We start from the raw sequence: 11,596 nt of genomic DNA, 5'->3' as shown, positions 1-11,596 counted from the left end.
TTTGGATTAAGCGTGTTCCACAATCCTATCTTTGATGTTGATTGTTGCAAACACTGTTGCAAGTGATTTTTCTCACAGGCTGTGCTTCTCTGGTAGCCCCTTACTAGCCAACAGATCGTGTTCCATCAGGTATAACCGAGTTCATTAGGTCTTAGAATATTGACATTGCGAACAGATGGTCTTTAGAAGGTGCCAAAACTAATATTAGTTCCTTCTGGAAAGCAAGTGTTCCCTAAGAGTTGTGTGTGTGGTGTCTGTTACTTTCGGAAAGAAGAGAAAATCCTTTTATAAGAGCCGTGACGAGCCCAGGCCGTCTTCTAACATGTATTTTAATACCCCGTCCGATTCATCACCATCTCCTGTTTAATAAAAGGAGTTTGGCCGGTCGGCTGGGCAGCTCATGTATGCCTGTCAGTTAGGTAAAGGCTGTGTAGAGAGGCAGCGAGCTAGGGTCCTACAGGCCGCTCACAGGCACAATACACCAGCCAGCTGCCTCCAAAGGCAGGCCCTGCATGCCATTATACTGCTTTGCAACGACCCTTCATACACGCCTTTGATATTAATATCAGCAGTGAAATCTGGATAAATCTCCCCCGCACAGCCAATCCCGATTTGATACGGTGTGTGTATTGACTGTGTGACTGTGCATGGGTGAGTGTGTGTCTCTTCACCGCGCAGTCTCTGTTCTGGCAGCGAGGTTATGGAGGCGCGCTACGCGCTGACACGCATGTTAAACGGCCCGCGCACAGCGGATTTCATTAACGAATCCCCTCTGCACATGAATCTCGTGAGCGCGCATCTGAGTGCTGAAGTGCGGAATTTAGATAATATTAAAATCATGTTTTTAAGTACGATATAAAGTGGATATAGCGTCTTCTATTGAGTCAAATCTTATGATGCTGCATAACAGTTTGATTAAGCCGACACACGCGGTAGGGTTAGTCAAAATATGCTAGACCGGGTTTTGGTTGAATGAGTTATGATGATTATCAATGGACATATGAAATAGCCCTCATTGAGAAGCATCATATGGAAACTGGTGCACTTTTTTGGTTTGCGTATTAAATGCTTCTATACATTGTGAACGCCATGAGCTGTCGCCAGCAAACAGAGATTTTGACAGACCTTGTCAAGTTTGTTATTGTCAGCGTGCGCTAGGTAATGGCGGGCAGTGGTAGCCTATCACTTAAAGAGCGTGTGGCCAGTAACCAAAAGCGCGGTGTTCGAATCTCCGAGCTGGCACTAACCCTCTCACCCCTCCTTTCCTCCTCTGCCTCGATTATCTTGGACAGCGCTCTGTAGCCCTCCTCTACTAACCCTCTCACCCCTCCTTTCCTCCTCTGCCTCCATTCCTACCGTTATTGACGGACATAGATCCTAATCGCCTCGTTTCCATCTCAATGAGTTAAGCCCAACAAGAGGCGAGGATCAGGAGACCAACTCCACACACAATGTCGGGCGATCACTAGAGCAAATGGGACGTCAGCGACAGGAAGAGAGGGAGGAAAGAGAGGGAAGGTGTGGGTCTCCTAAAATATTTTTTAAGAAAATGCTAATATATTCTCGTGGAAGAATAGATGGGATTTGCGAGGCTCGCTCTAATTCTGCTATTGTTTGAACTCGCGTGCAGACGGGCGAGATTGCACACCAATCACGTGAGGGAATGAGTTGTGTTGTGAGCGTGTCAGAGCTGGAGTAGTGAAAGCATGCTCACACAATAGGCAGCTTCGGGTTGGCCCGAAAGTCTGGCCAGCAGTTTAAAGAGAATCAAAAGAGGTCTTAAGAGCAAACTCGTCTCTTCTCTCTCTCTCTCTCTCTCTCTCTCTCCTTCTCTCTCACACACACACCCACACACCACACACAGATCTCTCTCATACATAATCAATGCATCATGCGAGACTGCTACACAGTGTAATTGCCTTTGATGCTCTTCTCTTCTCTCTCTAGTCTCTCTCTGCTCCTCTTCTTCTTCTCTCTCTCTTCTCTTCTCTCTCTCTCTTCTCTCTCTCTCTTCTCTTCTCTCTCTCTCTCTTCTCTCTCTCTCTTCTCTCCTTCTTCTCTCTCTCTCTCTCTCTCTCTCTCTCTCTCTCTCTCTGTCCTCTCCTCTCTCTCTCTCTCTCTCTCTCGTCTCTCTCTCTCTCTCTCTCTTCTTCTCTCTCTCTCTCTCTCTTCTCTCTTCTCTCCTCTCTCCTCCTCTTCTCTCTTCTCTCTCTCTCTCTCTCTCTCTGCCTTCTCTCGTCTCTCCTCTCTCTTCTTCCTCTCTCCCCTCTGTGTGTGAACACTGAGCTGTATTCGAATATGCAGACCCGTGTATTCGCAGCCTAATAGAGAATAAACAGAACAATTCTCACTGCATAGAATAGAATAGAATAGCCTGCAGTGAACAGGCTATATAGGCCTAATACAGCTATATAATCAGTCTATAGAATGTATTGAGTTACAGTAGAATGGATTATAAGAGGTATTAAACCGTTTTTTTWAAAGAATGTTTGGATTAAGGCTGTTTCCACAATCGCAGCCTATTTGATGTTGATTGTTGCAAACACTTTGCCCAAGTGTATTTTCTCACAGGCTGTTGCTTCTCTGGTAGGCCCCTACTATAGCCAACAGATCGTGTTCACAGGTATAACCGAGTTCATAGGTCTTAGAATATTTGACATTCTGCGACAGATGGGTCTTTAGAAGGTGCCAACTAATATTAGTTCCTTCTGGAAAGGCAAGTGTTCCCTAAGAGTTGTGTGTGTGTGTGTCTGTTTTACTTTCGGAAAGAAGAGAAAATCTCTTAAAGAGCCGTGACGAGGCCCAGGCCGTCTTCTAAATGTATTTTAATACCCCGTCCGATTCATCCACCATCTCCTGTTTAATGAAAGGAGTTGTGGCCGGGTCTGGCTGGGGCAGGCTCATTATGCTGCAGTTAGGTAAAGGGCTGTGTGAGAGCAGCGGAGCTTAGGGTCCCTACAGGCCGGCTCACAGGCACAATACACCAGGCGCTGCCTCCAAAGGGAGGCCCTGCCATGCCATTATACTGCCTTTGCTAACGAGCCCTTCATACGCCTTTGATATAATATCAGCATTGAAATCTGGATAAATCTCCCCGCGCTAACAGCCAAATCCCATTTGATACGGGTGTGTGTATGTGACTGTGTGACTGTGCTGGTGAGTGTGTTGTCTCTTCACCTGCGCAGCTCTGTTCTGGCAGACGAGGTTATGGAGGCGCGCGACGCGCTGACACGCATGTTAAAACGGCCCCGGCACACCGGATTTCATTAACGAATCCCCTCTCACATGACATCTCGTGAGCCGATCTGAGCTGAGTCGGAATTAGAATAAAATCTATGTTTAAGTAGATAAAGTGGATATAGCCGTCTCTATTGAGTCAAATCTGATCTGATAACAGTTATTGGATTAAGCCACACACGGAGGGGTAGTCAAAATATCTAGACGGGTCTTGGTGAATAGAGTTATGGAATTATSAATGACAATGAAATAGCCCCATTGGAGAAGCATCATAGGAAACTGGTGCACTTTTTTGGGTTTGTATTACAATATCTCATACATTTGTGAAGCATGGCTGTAGGCCGACACAAGATTTGGACAGACCTTTCAAGTTTTTATTGTCACGTGCGCTAGTATGGGCGGCAGGTAGCCTATCACTAAAGAGCGTTGGGCCAGTAACCAAAAGGCCGGTGGTTCGAATCTCCGAGCTGGCAAGGTGGGGGAAAAAATCTGCCGTTCTGCCCTTAAGCAAGGCAGTTAACCCCCAACAACTGCTCCCTGGCTCCGATGAAGTAGACGTCGATTCGGAGTGGTTGGGTTGAATGCGGAAGACACGTTTCAGTTTGAATGCATTGCAGTTGTGCAACTGCCGTTCTGGCTTGCTCTTTCCCAACGGTGGTGTAATCATTATCCGTAGTACTATATATTTTTTTWAAGTCAAGGAGAACAAAAACACACGAGAAATAGAAATAAGAAGAACATGAGATAGTAAAGCAAGCTATATACAGGGTCAGTGCCAATACCATATTTACAATGTGAAGGTATACTGGAGTGGTAGGGTTAGATACAGTGCCTTCGGAAAGTATTCAGACCAGTTGACTTTTTCCACATTATGTTACGTTACAGCCTTATTCTAAAATGGATGAAATAATAAAAAATATTGTCAGCAATCTATACACAATACCCCATAATGACAAAACAAAAACTGTTTTTAGAGATTTTTGCTAATTAATSAAATTTAAAAAACGGAAACATTACATTTACATAAGTAATCAGACCCTTTACTCSGTACCTTGTTGAKGCACATTTGGCAGTGATTACAGCCTTGATTCTTCTTGGGTATGACGCTACAAGCTTGGCACACCTGTATTTGGAAAGCTTCTCCCATTCCTCTCTGCAGATCCTCCCAAGCTCTGTCAGGTTGGATGGGGAGCATCGTTGCACAGCTATTTTCAGGTCTCTCCAGAGATGTTCGATAGGGTTTAGGCCCGGGCTCTGGCTGGGCCAATCAAGAACATTCAGAGACTTGTCCCGAAGCCACTACTGCATTGTCTGGGCTGTGTGCTTAGGGTTGTTGTCCTGTTGGAAGGTGAACCTTCGCCCCAGTCTGGAGGTCCTGAGCGCTCTGGAGCAGGTTTTCATCAAGGATCTCTCTGTACTTTGCTCCATTTATCTTTCCCTCGATCCTGACTAGTCTCCCAGTCCATGCCACTGAAAAACATTCCCACAGCATGATGCTGCCACCACCATGCTTCACCGTAGGGAWGGTGCCAGATTTACTCCAGAGGTGACGCTTAGCATTCAGGCCAAAGAATTCAATCTTGGTTTCATCAGATCAGAGAATCTTGTTTCTCATGGTCTGAGAGTCTTTAGATGCCTTTTGGCAAACTCKAAGCGGGCTGTCATGTGCCTTTTACTGAAGAGTGGCTTCCGTATGGACACTCTACCATAAATGCCTGATTGGTGGATGGCTGCAGAGATGGTTGTCCTTCTGAAAGTTTCTCCCATCTCCACAGAGGAACTAGAGCTCTGTCAGAGTGACCATCAAGTTCTTGGTCACCTCCCTGACCTAGGCCCTTCTCCCCCCGATTGCTCAGTTTGGCCGGGCGGCCAGCTCTAGGAAGAGTCTTGGTGGTRCCAAACCGGTGCCGTGACCCGGATCTACAGTTGCACTGGGCTTGCTGTTGGGTACATTTGAGGGGTGAATGTAGCACATGGGGATGTGTGAAACGTATTCCTCAGCCTGAAGTATCCCACTTGCGCCAGCGAGGCGCCAACTGCTAAGATGCTTCAGGAGGGCTGTCACGTGTGCTAGCAGAGGTCCCGAGTTCGTGCCAGGTATTGGTCGAATTGGGAGGAAGTGTTACTCGCTACGCAAGCAACGTCCTTTACACATAGAGAAGATATAAGGGTCAATGCAGATAGWTCGTGTAGCCATTTTGTTCGCTACATAGCAGTCTTATCGCTTGGGGATAGAAGCTGTTCAGAAGCCTGTTGGTGTCAGACTTTATTCTCCGGGTACCACTTGCTGTGGACAAACAGCGAAAAAAGTCTATGGCTTGGGTGGCTGGAGTCTTTCCTTTTACACCACCTGATATGATATAGAGGTCCTGGATGGCAGGGAGCTCGGCCCCAGTAATGTACTGGGCTGTCCYCARCKKCCRRRMMWYMSSCKWMMSAWRSYYGGSSGMMSRYMTMSCKWWYCKAYSKYMMSRMSSGSCKYMRKAYGMMSRRRRKAWMGMMSKYSRMMWYWAKCTTTTMAGGATTTGAGGGCCRATGCCAAATTATTAAACCTCCTGAGGGGGAAGAGGCGCTATTGCACCGTCTTCACAYCCATTTTTTTGCGTGTGTGTGAAGCTCTCGACCCGCTCCACTGCAGCCCCGTCAATGTGGTTGTGGGCGTCCTCACCCTCCTGTTTCCTGTAGTCCACGATCAGCTCCTTGGTCTTACTGACGTTGACGGAGAGGTTGTTGTCCTGGCACCACACTGCAAGGTCCCTGACATCCTCTCTGTAGGCTGTCTCATCGTCACCAGTGATCAGGCCTACGGACTTTGTGTCTCCAGCAAACACACCCCTGTGGGGCCCCCTTGTTGAGGGTCAGCGTGACGGCAGTAATGTTGCATACCCTCACTACCTGGGGTCGGCCCGTCAGGAAGTCCAAGATCCATTTGCAGAGGGAGGTGTTCAGTCCCAGGGTCCCAAGCATTTTCACTTTTGTTAGAAACATTTTTATGTATATTACACGTTTTCATTTACWGGATAGCTAGGCTCACAGTGGTAGGCCTACCCTTTCTTCAGGGTTTGGGTTATTGGGGGAAAGAGATGCTGATCTGTCAAGGACAAACAAATGTGCACTCTTAAAGGGTTGAGGGGCTTTTTGGGTTGGGACAGGGCTACGGAATACAATTTCCCCTCATAATTGGTCCTTTACGAAAAGGGATGGATAGGCTTCTCTTCAAAGCTTCCCAACCAAACATATCAGCCTTGTCTCATAGATTAGACATAACATGGTAGAAGTAAATCCGYGACACTCAAATTAGTATGATATGTTAGGTATAGTTACATAAGACAGAAGGTTACTTWAGGTAAAACAAAAGGAGGGTGGTTGGTCGAGGTGGATGGGTAGGCATATAATGCAAATGTTTAGCGACCCAAAGGTTGCGTGTTCAAATCTCTTCACGGACAACTTTAACATTTTAGCTAATTAGAAACTTTTCAACTACTTACTACTTTTTTAGCTACTTAGCATGTTAGCTAACCCTTCCCCTAACCCTAACCTTGACCCTTTAACCTAACTCCTGACCTTAAACTTAACCCTAACCCCTAGCCTAGCTAAAGTTAGCCAGCTAGCTAAAGTTAGCCAGCTAGCTAAAGTTAGCCACAAAAAAAATCTGAATTCGTAACATATAATACATTTAGCAAATTCATAGCTGATTGCACATTTACAAATTCTAAACATATTGTACGTTTGGCAAATTCGTAACATATCATAAGAATTGTAATACGTAACATATCATCCTTAATGGATGATGGACATCCACAAATGAATACATACCATACGAAACTTAACATATCATATTAAATGGAGTAATTTGGATTTAGGTACAGAATAATACAAAATACTCTGAGACCAGGTTGAACATATCAATCTTCTGGTAAAAGAACCTGATATGACCCTGTGGATAATGCATCAATAGCCTAATGATCCAGTAAATTGTAGGCTGCCTGGCATACAGCAGAGAACAATAAAAGTCCCGTAGTCCCGTAGCCTATGCATTGTCCATAATGACCAATATCTGTAGCTATACTGTCTGTTACCCGAGTGCTTTGTCCTCTAGCTCAGGGGCACTGCGCATCACAGCGCCCCGCGTGTGTTTGTGCGCCGACTCATTTAACAGACCAACACACATAAATAATCAACGGAAACTAAACATATTAAATCAAGCCTTGCCTTTAGACCACATATCTGTGCCAAGTTTTTCCGCACAGTCCAGGAATCTCTAAGCAGGCTTAGAGGTCTTTTAGAAGTCCCCTTTTCGTTTTCAACGCGCGGATTGGTTACAGTGCAGCTCATTTGCATGCACCGCGGTATAAACCCTCCCGCCACTGCAGCCCWCTCGCGCTGGGAGAGCACACCTCGGAGCGAGCATAGCAGAGAGAGTCAGGGCTTATTACCTCGTCGTCCTAAAACGAACACTGTCGTACCCAACGAGACTTGGAAAGTGCTTTTGTCTTAATAAATAGTTGAGCCAAGGGCAGCCAGTTTAGTGGATTTTTGTTTTGTTATTTAAATWGGCAGGATGGGTATGAGAGGGTGGAATTGGTGGGTGCTGGTGTGCACCTCACTGTCTGTCCTGCCCGCTCTCGCGGAGGGAAAGACAGTGAAGTATGAGACATTTGAGGAGGACGCCCCGGCGACTGTCATCGGAAACTTGGCCAAGGACATTTCAATCAGCCCCTCCTCGGGCTCCAAGACAAATTTCAGGATGATGAAGCAGTTCAACTCGTCTTTTATCCGTTTGAGGGAGAGCGACGGACAGCTGACTATCGGAGAGAGAATTGACAGAGAGAGAATTTGCAAACACACCCTTCACTGCCTCATCGCATTTGATGTGGTCAGCTTCTCCAAAGAGCAGTTCAAACTCATCCACGTCGAGGTYGAGGTCAAGGACATCAARGACAATTCCCCCGAGTTRCCKCGGAAAGAGTCGAGTCTGGAGATCTCRGAAAACACAGCMGTGGGCACGCGGATCCCGTTAGACTTCGCTGTGGATGAYGARGTGGGMTTGAARTACATCCAGAGCTACCAGATKTCCGTTAACAGTCACTTCACCATAGARGTGCTCAGCAGAGCCGACGGGGTTAAATATGCGGAGCTTGTGCTCATGAAGGAGCTGGACCGTGAGACACAGGCTTCCTATGCGCTCGAGCTGGTTGCTATGGATGGTGGCAACCCGTCCCGCACGGGAACGACTCGCATCAACGTCAAGGTGAAAGACTACAATGACAACAGCCCSMTGTTRGACAGGAYCAYTTTCWCAGTSGACCTCCCTGAGGARGCACCYGTAGGGTTTCTCTTACTGGACCTGAACGCAGAAGACCCGGATGAGGGGCTGAATGGGGAGGTGGTGTATGGMTTRGGTKACCAGGTGCCATCKGAGATWKGACAACTTTTCAGAGTGGACCGCAAAACGGGACGSCTCACRCTCGAGAGCCCCATTGACTTTGAYAGCAAYAAAACGTARGAATTCGACGTCCAGGCGACTGACCTGGGTCCAAACCCGAGCCCGGCTATCTGTAAGATAGTGGTGCAGGTGCAGGACGTTAACGACAACGCGCCAGAGATCTCCATCACMCCTATGACSTCCATCACGGCMGGAATRGCCTATATCACGGAGMCTGCYMCYCGCGAGAGTTTTGTWGCMCTGGTCAGCACCTCMGACAMGGACTCTGGTGCTAACGGACAGGTGCACTGRACGCTRTARGGCCACGACCACTTCAGGRTGCAGCAGGCMTACGAGGACAGRTTCATGATKGTGAGRACGAGCCCGTTGGACCGGGAGAAAATCCCTGAGTATAATCTAACAGTGGTGGCAGAGGACTTGGGRTCCCCACCYTTCAGAACCATCACCCAGTACACCATCCGGTTYARGGACGAGAATGACAATGCCCCTGTGTTCAGTAAYRCMGTGTATGAAGTGGCTGTGGTGGAGAATAACYCKCCGGGMGCRTACATCACCACMGTGGTCGCCAGGGACATGGACTTGGGKCACAACGGMAAGGTGAMCTACAAGCTCGCTGACACCTARYTRATGGGCTCRCCGGTGTCTYCMTTTGTCTCACTGGACCCCGCGAGTGGCTCCTTTTATGCACTCAGGAGCTTCAACTATGAAGTCATGAAACAGCTCGAGCTGCGCATCACAGCCAGCGACGGTGGGTCCCCGCCCCTCACCGGAACCGCYASCYTTKARYTRAGGATAGTYGACCAYAARGACAACGCACCTGTCATCAACCAGCCCGRGCTKAATAATGGGTCCMCMGAGYTTCTGCTGCCCCGGGARGCYCCCTCAGGCTACGTCATCACCCAGGTGGAGGCGCGAGATGCTGATGAGGGCGTGAACGCAGAGCTGTCCTACAGACTGGCATCTGGAGAGGSWTCCGTGTTCTCCGTTAACAAAGCCACCGGYGAGGTCTACCTCAACCGRYWGKTCAGRCACGYRGTGGACGAGACCCTGCGCYTGACCGTCACGGTGAGTGACAACGGGAGACCTGCGCTCACCYCCWCCGCRACGCTTCARTTCCTCATCATTGRGGGCGCCCCMCCGAGCGACAGGACSGTGTACRGGGCKGGCAGCYGGGAGGCYGGGGAGCACYCACAGTGGGACCTGTCAGTGGTGATTATRYTCGTWCTSGCGGGGAGCTGCACGCTCCTGCTGTTAGCKATCATCCTCATRGCCACCACCTGCAACCGGCGGAAACGGGACAAGACTGGAGATGACACAGACTCGTACGGGGAGAAGGAGACTCTGGAAAGAGGCAAAAACAACAGCGACAACCCGCTGCTGCCGCTCCACGGAGTCGTGGGAGGGTTTGAAGCCCACACCTTCTCGAGCCAGCCCGGTTTTGCCGGGGAACACACTGGTAGCAGTGACCTGTGCTCCGCCTCAGAAGACGGGAGCGAGGCCCCGTGCGTCTACGAACCGGACAGCAAACCCAAGGTGAGATTCTGTTCCTTCTCCCCCTTCCCCTCACTCTCTTTCTCTGTATGTGCCCTCAGCCTCACACAGTGATCTTGTAATGTGTTACTGTCCATGGTGCTGAACTGTGCTGTTTCTCTCTCTTTTCCYCAGGGCTACTCCACTCTGCCCGGCTACGGAAACGGCTACAATAACGGTAAAGAAGTGGTCAGACCAATCACCATCTGGAAGGGCAACTCCTACACCACCATCTCCGCGAGAGACCCCGCGTTCAGCGGGAAGGACAGCGGGAAAGGCGACAGTGACTTTAACGACAGCGATAGTGACATCAGTGGCACCGACCTGAAGAAGGAGGGAGTACCGGTACCCCCCATGGGCGGCCAGAGTGGTAAGAGATACTTCTATTTCTTTATCATAACCATTACAGTCATTCGAAAGAAGTCAATGTGTACGCGGTTTTTCTTTTCTGTTTGGTCGCACAAGAAGACTAACCTCTAACCCCTCCCTCCTCTATCTTTCTCTCAGGTCTATGGGCGTGTACCAGTGAGTGTAAGATTCTGGGTCACTCTGACCGCTGCTGGAGCCCTTCCACTGTACACGCTAACACCGGTCCCTCGCCCGTCCCCACCCCTACCGGCCAGACCCTCTCCTCCTTCAACAGTCTTTCCAAGACGGCCTCGCTGCCCCGAGACTCGCTCCGGCGGGACAATTATTACCAGGCGCACATCCCCAAAACAACCGGCCTGCAGAGTGTGTATGAGAAGGTTCTGCATAGAGAATATGACTATGTCCTGGTCACTCCTCCCATACCCATGAGAGTTCAGGAGATTAGTGAAATCACTATCCCAGTCTACGGTCCGACCACGACACGGTGTCCCAGCAATGAAGTCTAAAGAATAACCTAAATAACAGCATTCAAAAATGTGTTTCATTTAATTTATAAAACCATGACAATGAGAATAACATGTTGCTTACAAATGTATGAGATTATTTGTCATGTAAATTAGTTTGTATATCCTAAAGAATATTTGTGTATTTTGAATTTTTAAGTGTTTCAATGTAAAAGTCACATTTGGACTCTATATCCAATCACTGTTAAGACTTTGTTGGGCATATACTGTGTAACTTATGCAAGGATTTGTACATAAAGAGAGTTTATTTTTTATAAAAATCATAAATAAACACCGACGATGTGTACATATGAATTGTAATTATACTGATTCTAAGGCATGCCTACTATTCAAATGGCCCAGAAACCACGGTTTGATGCCGGAGACTCAATGTATCAAGTTGATAACTATGTATGAATTTATTTAAATGCAATGATGTAATAATTGTTTKGATTTTCTATCACCATATTCGAAAGAAAATAAATGTTGAAATACCGTTTTGAAACATGAA

General features: G+C 47.9%; 1 pseudogene; it reads left to right on the top strand.

Annotated features, from left to right (window-relative positions):
- Positions 1–7,618: 7,618 nt before the first annotated feature.
- LOC111978865 (protocadherin-8-like) lies at positions 7,619–11,596 on the top strand (annotated as a pseudogene).

Source organism: Salvelinus sp. IW2-2015, linkage group LG19 (assembly GCF_002910315.2).
Source record: "Salvelinus sp. IW2-2015 linkage group LG19, ASM291031v2, whole genome shotgun sequence".
NCBI classification, from domain to species: domain Eukaryota; kingdom Metazoa; phylum Chordata; class Actinopteri; order Salmoniformes; family Salmonidae; genus Salvelinus; species Salvelinus sp. IW2-2015.
Note: the sequence above shows the minus strand (reverse complement) of the source record. Positions and strands in the feature narration are given on the sequence as shown.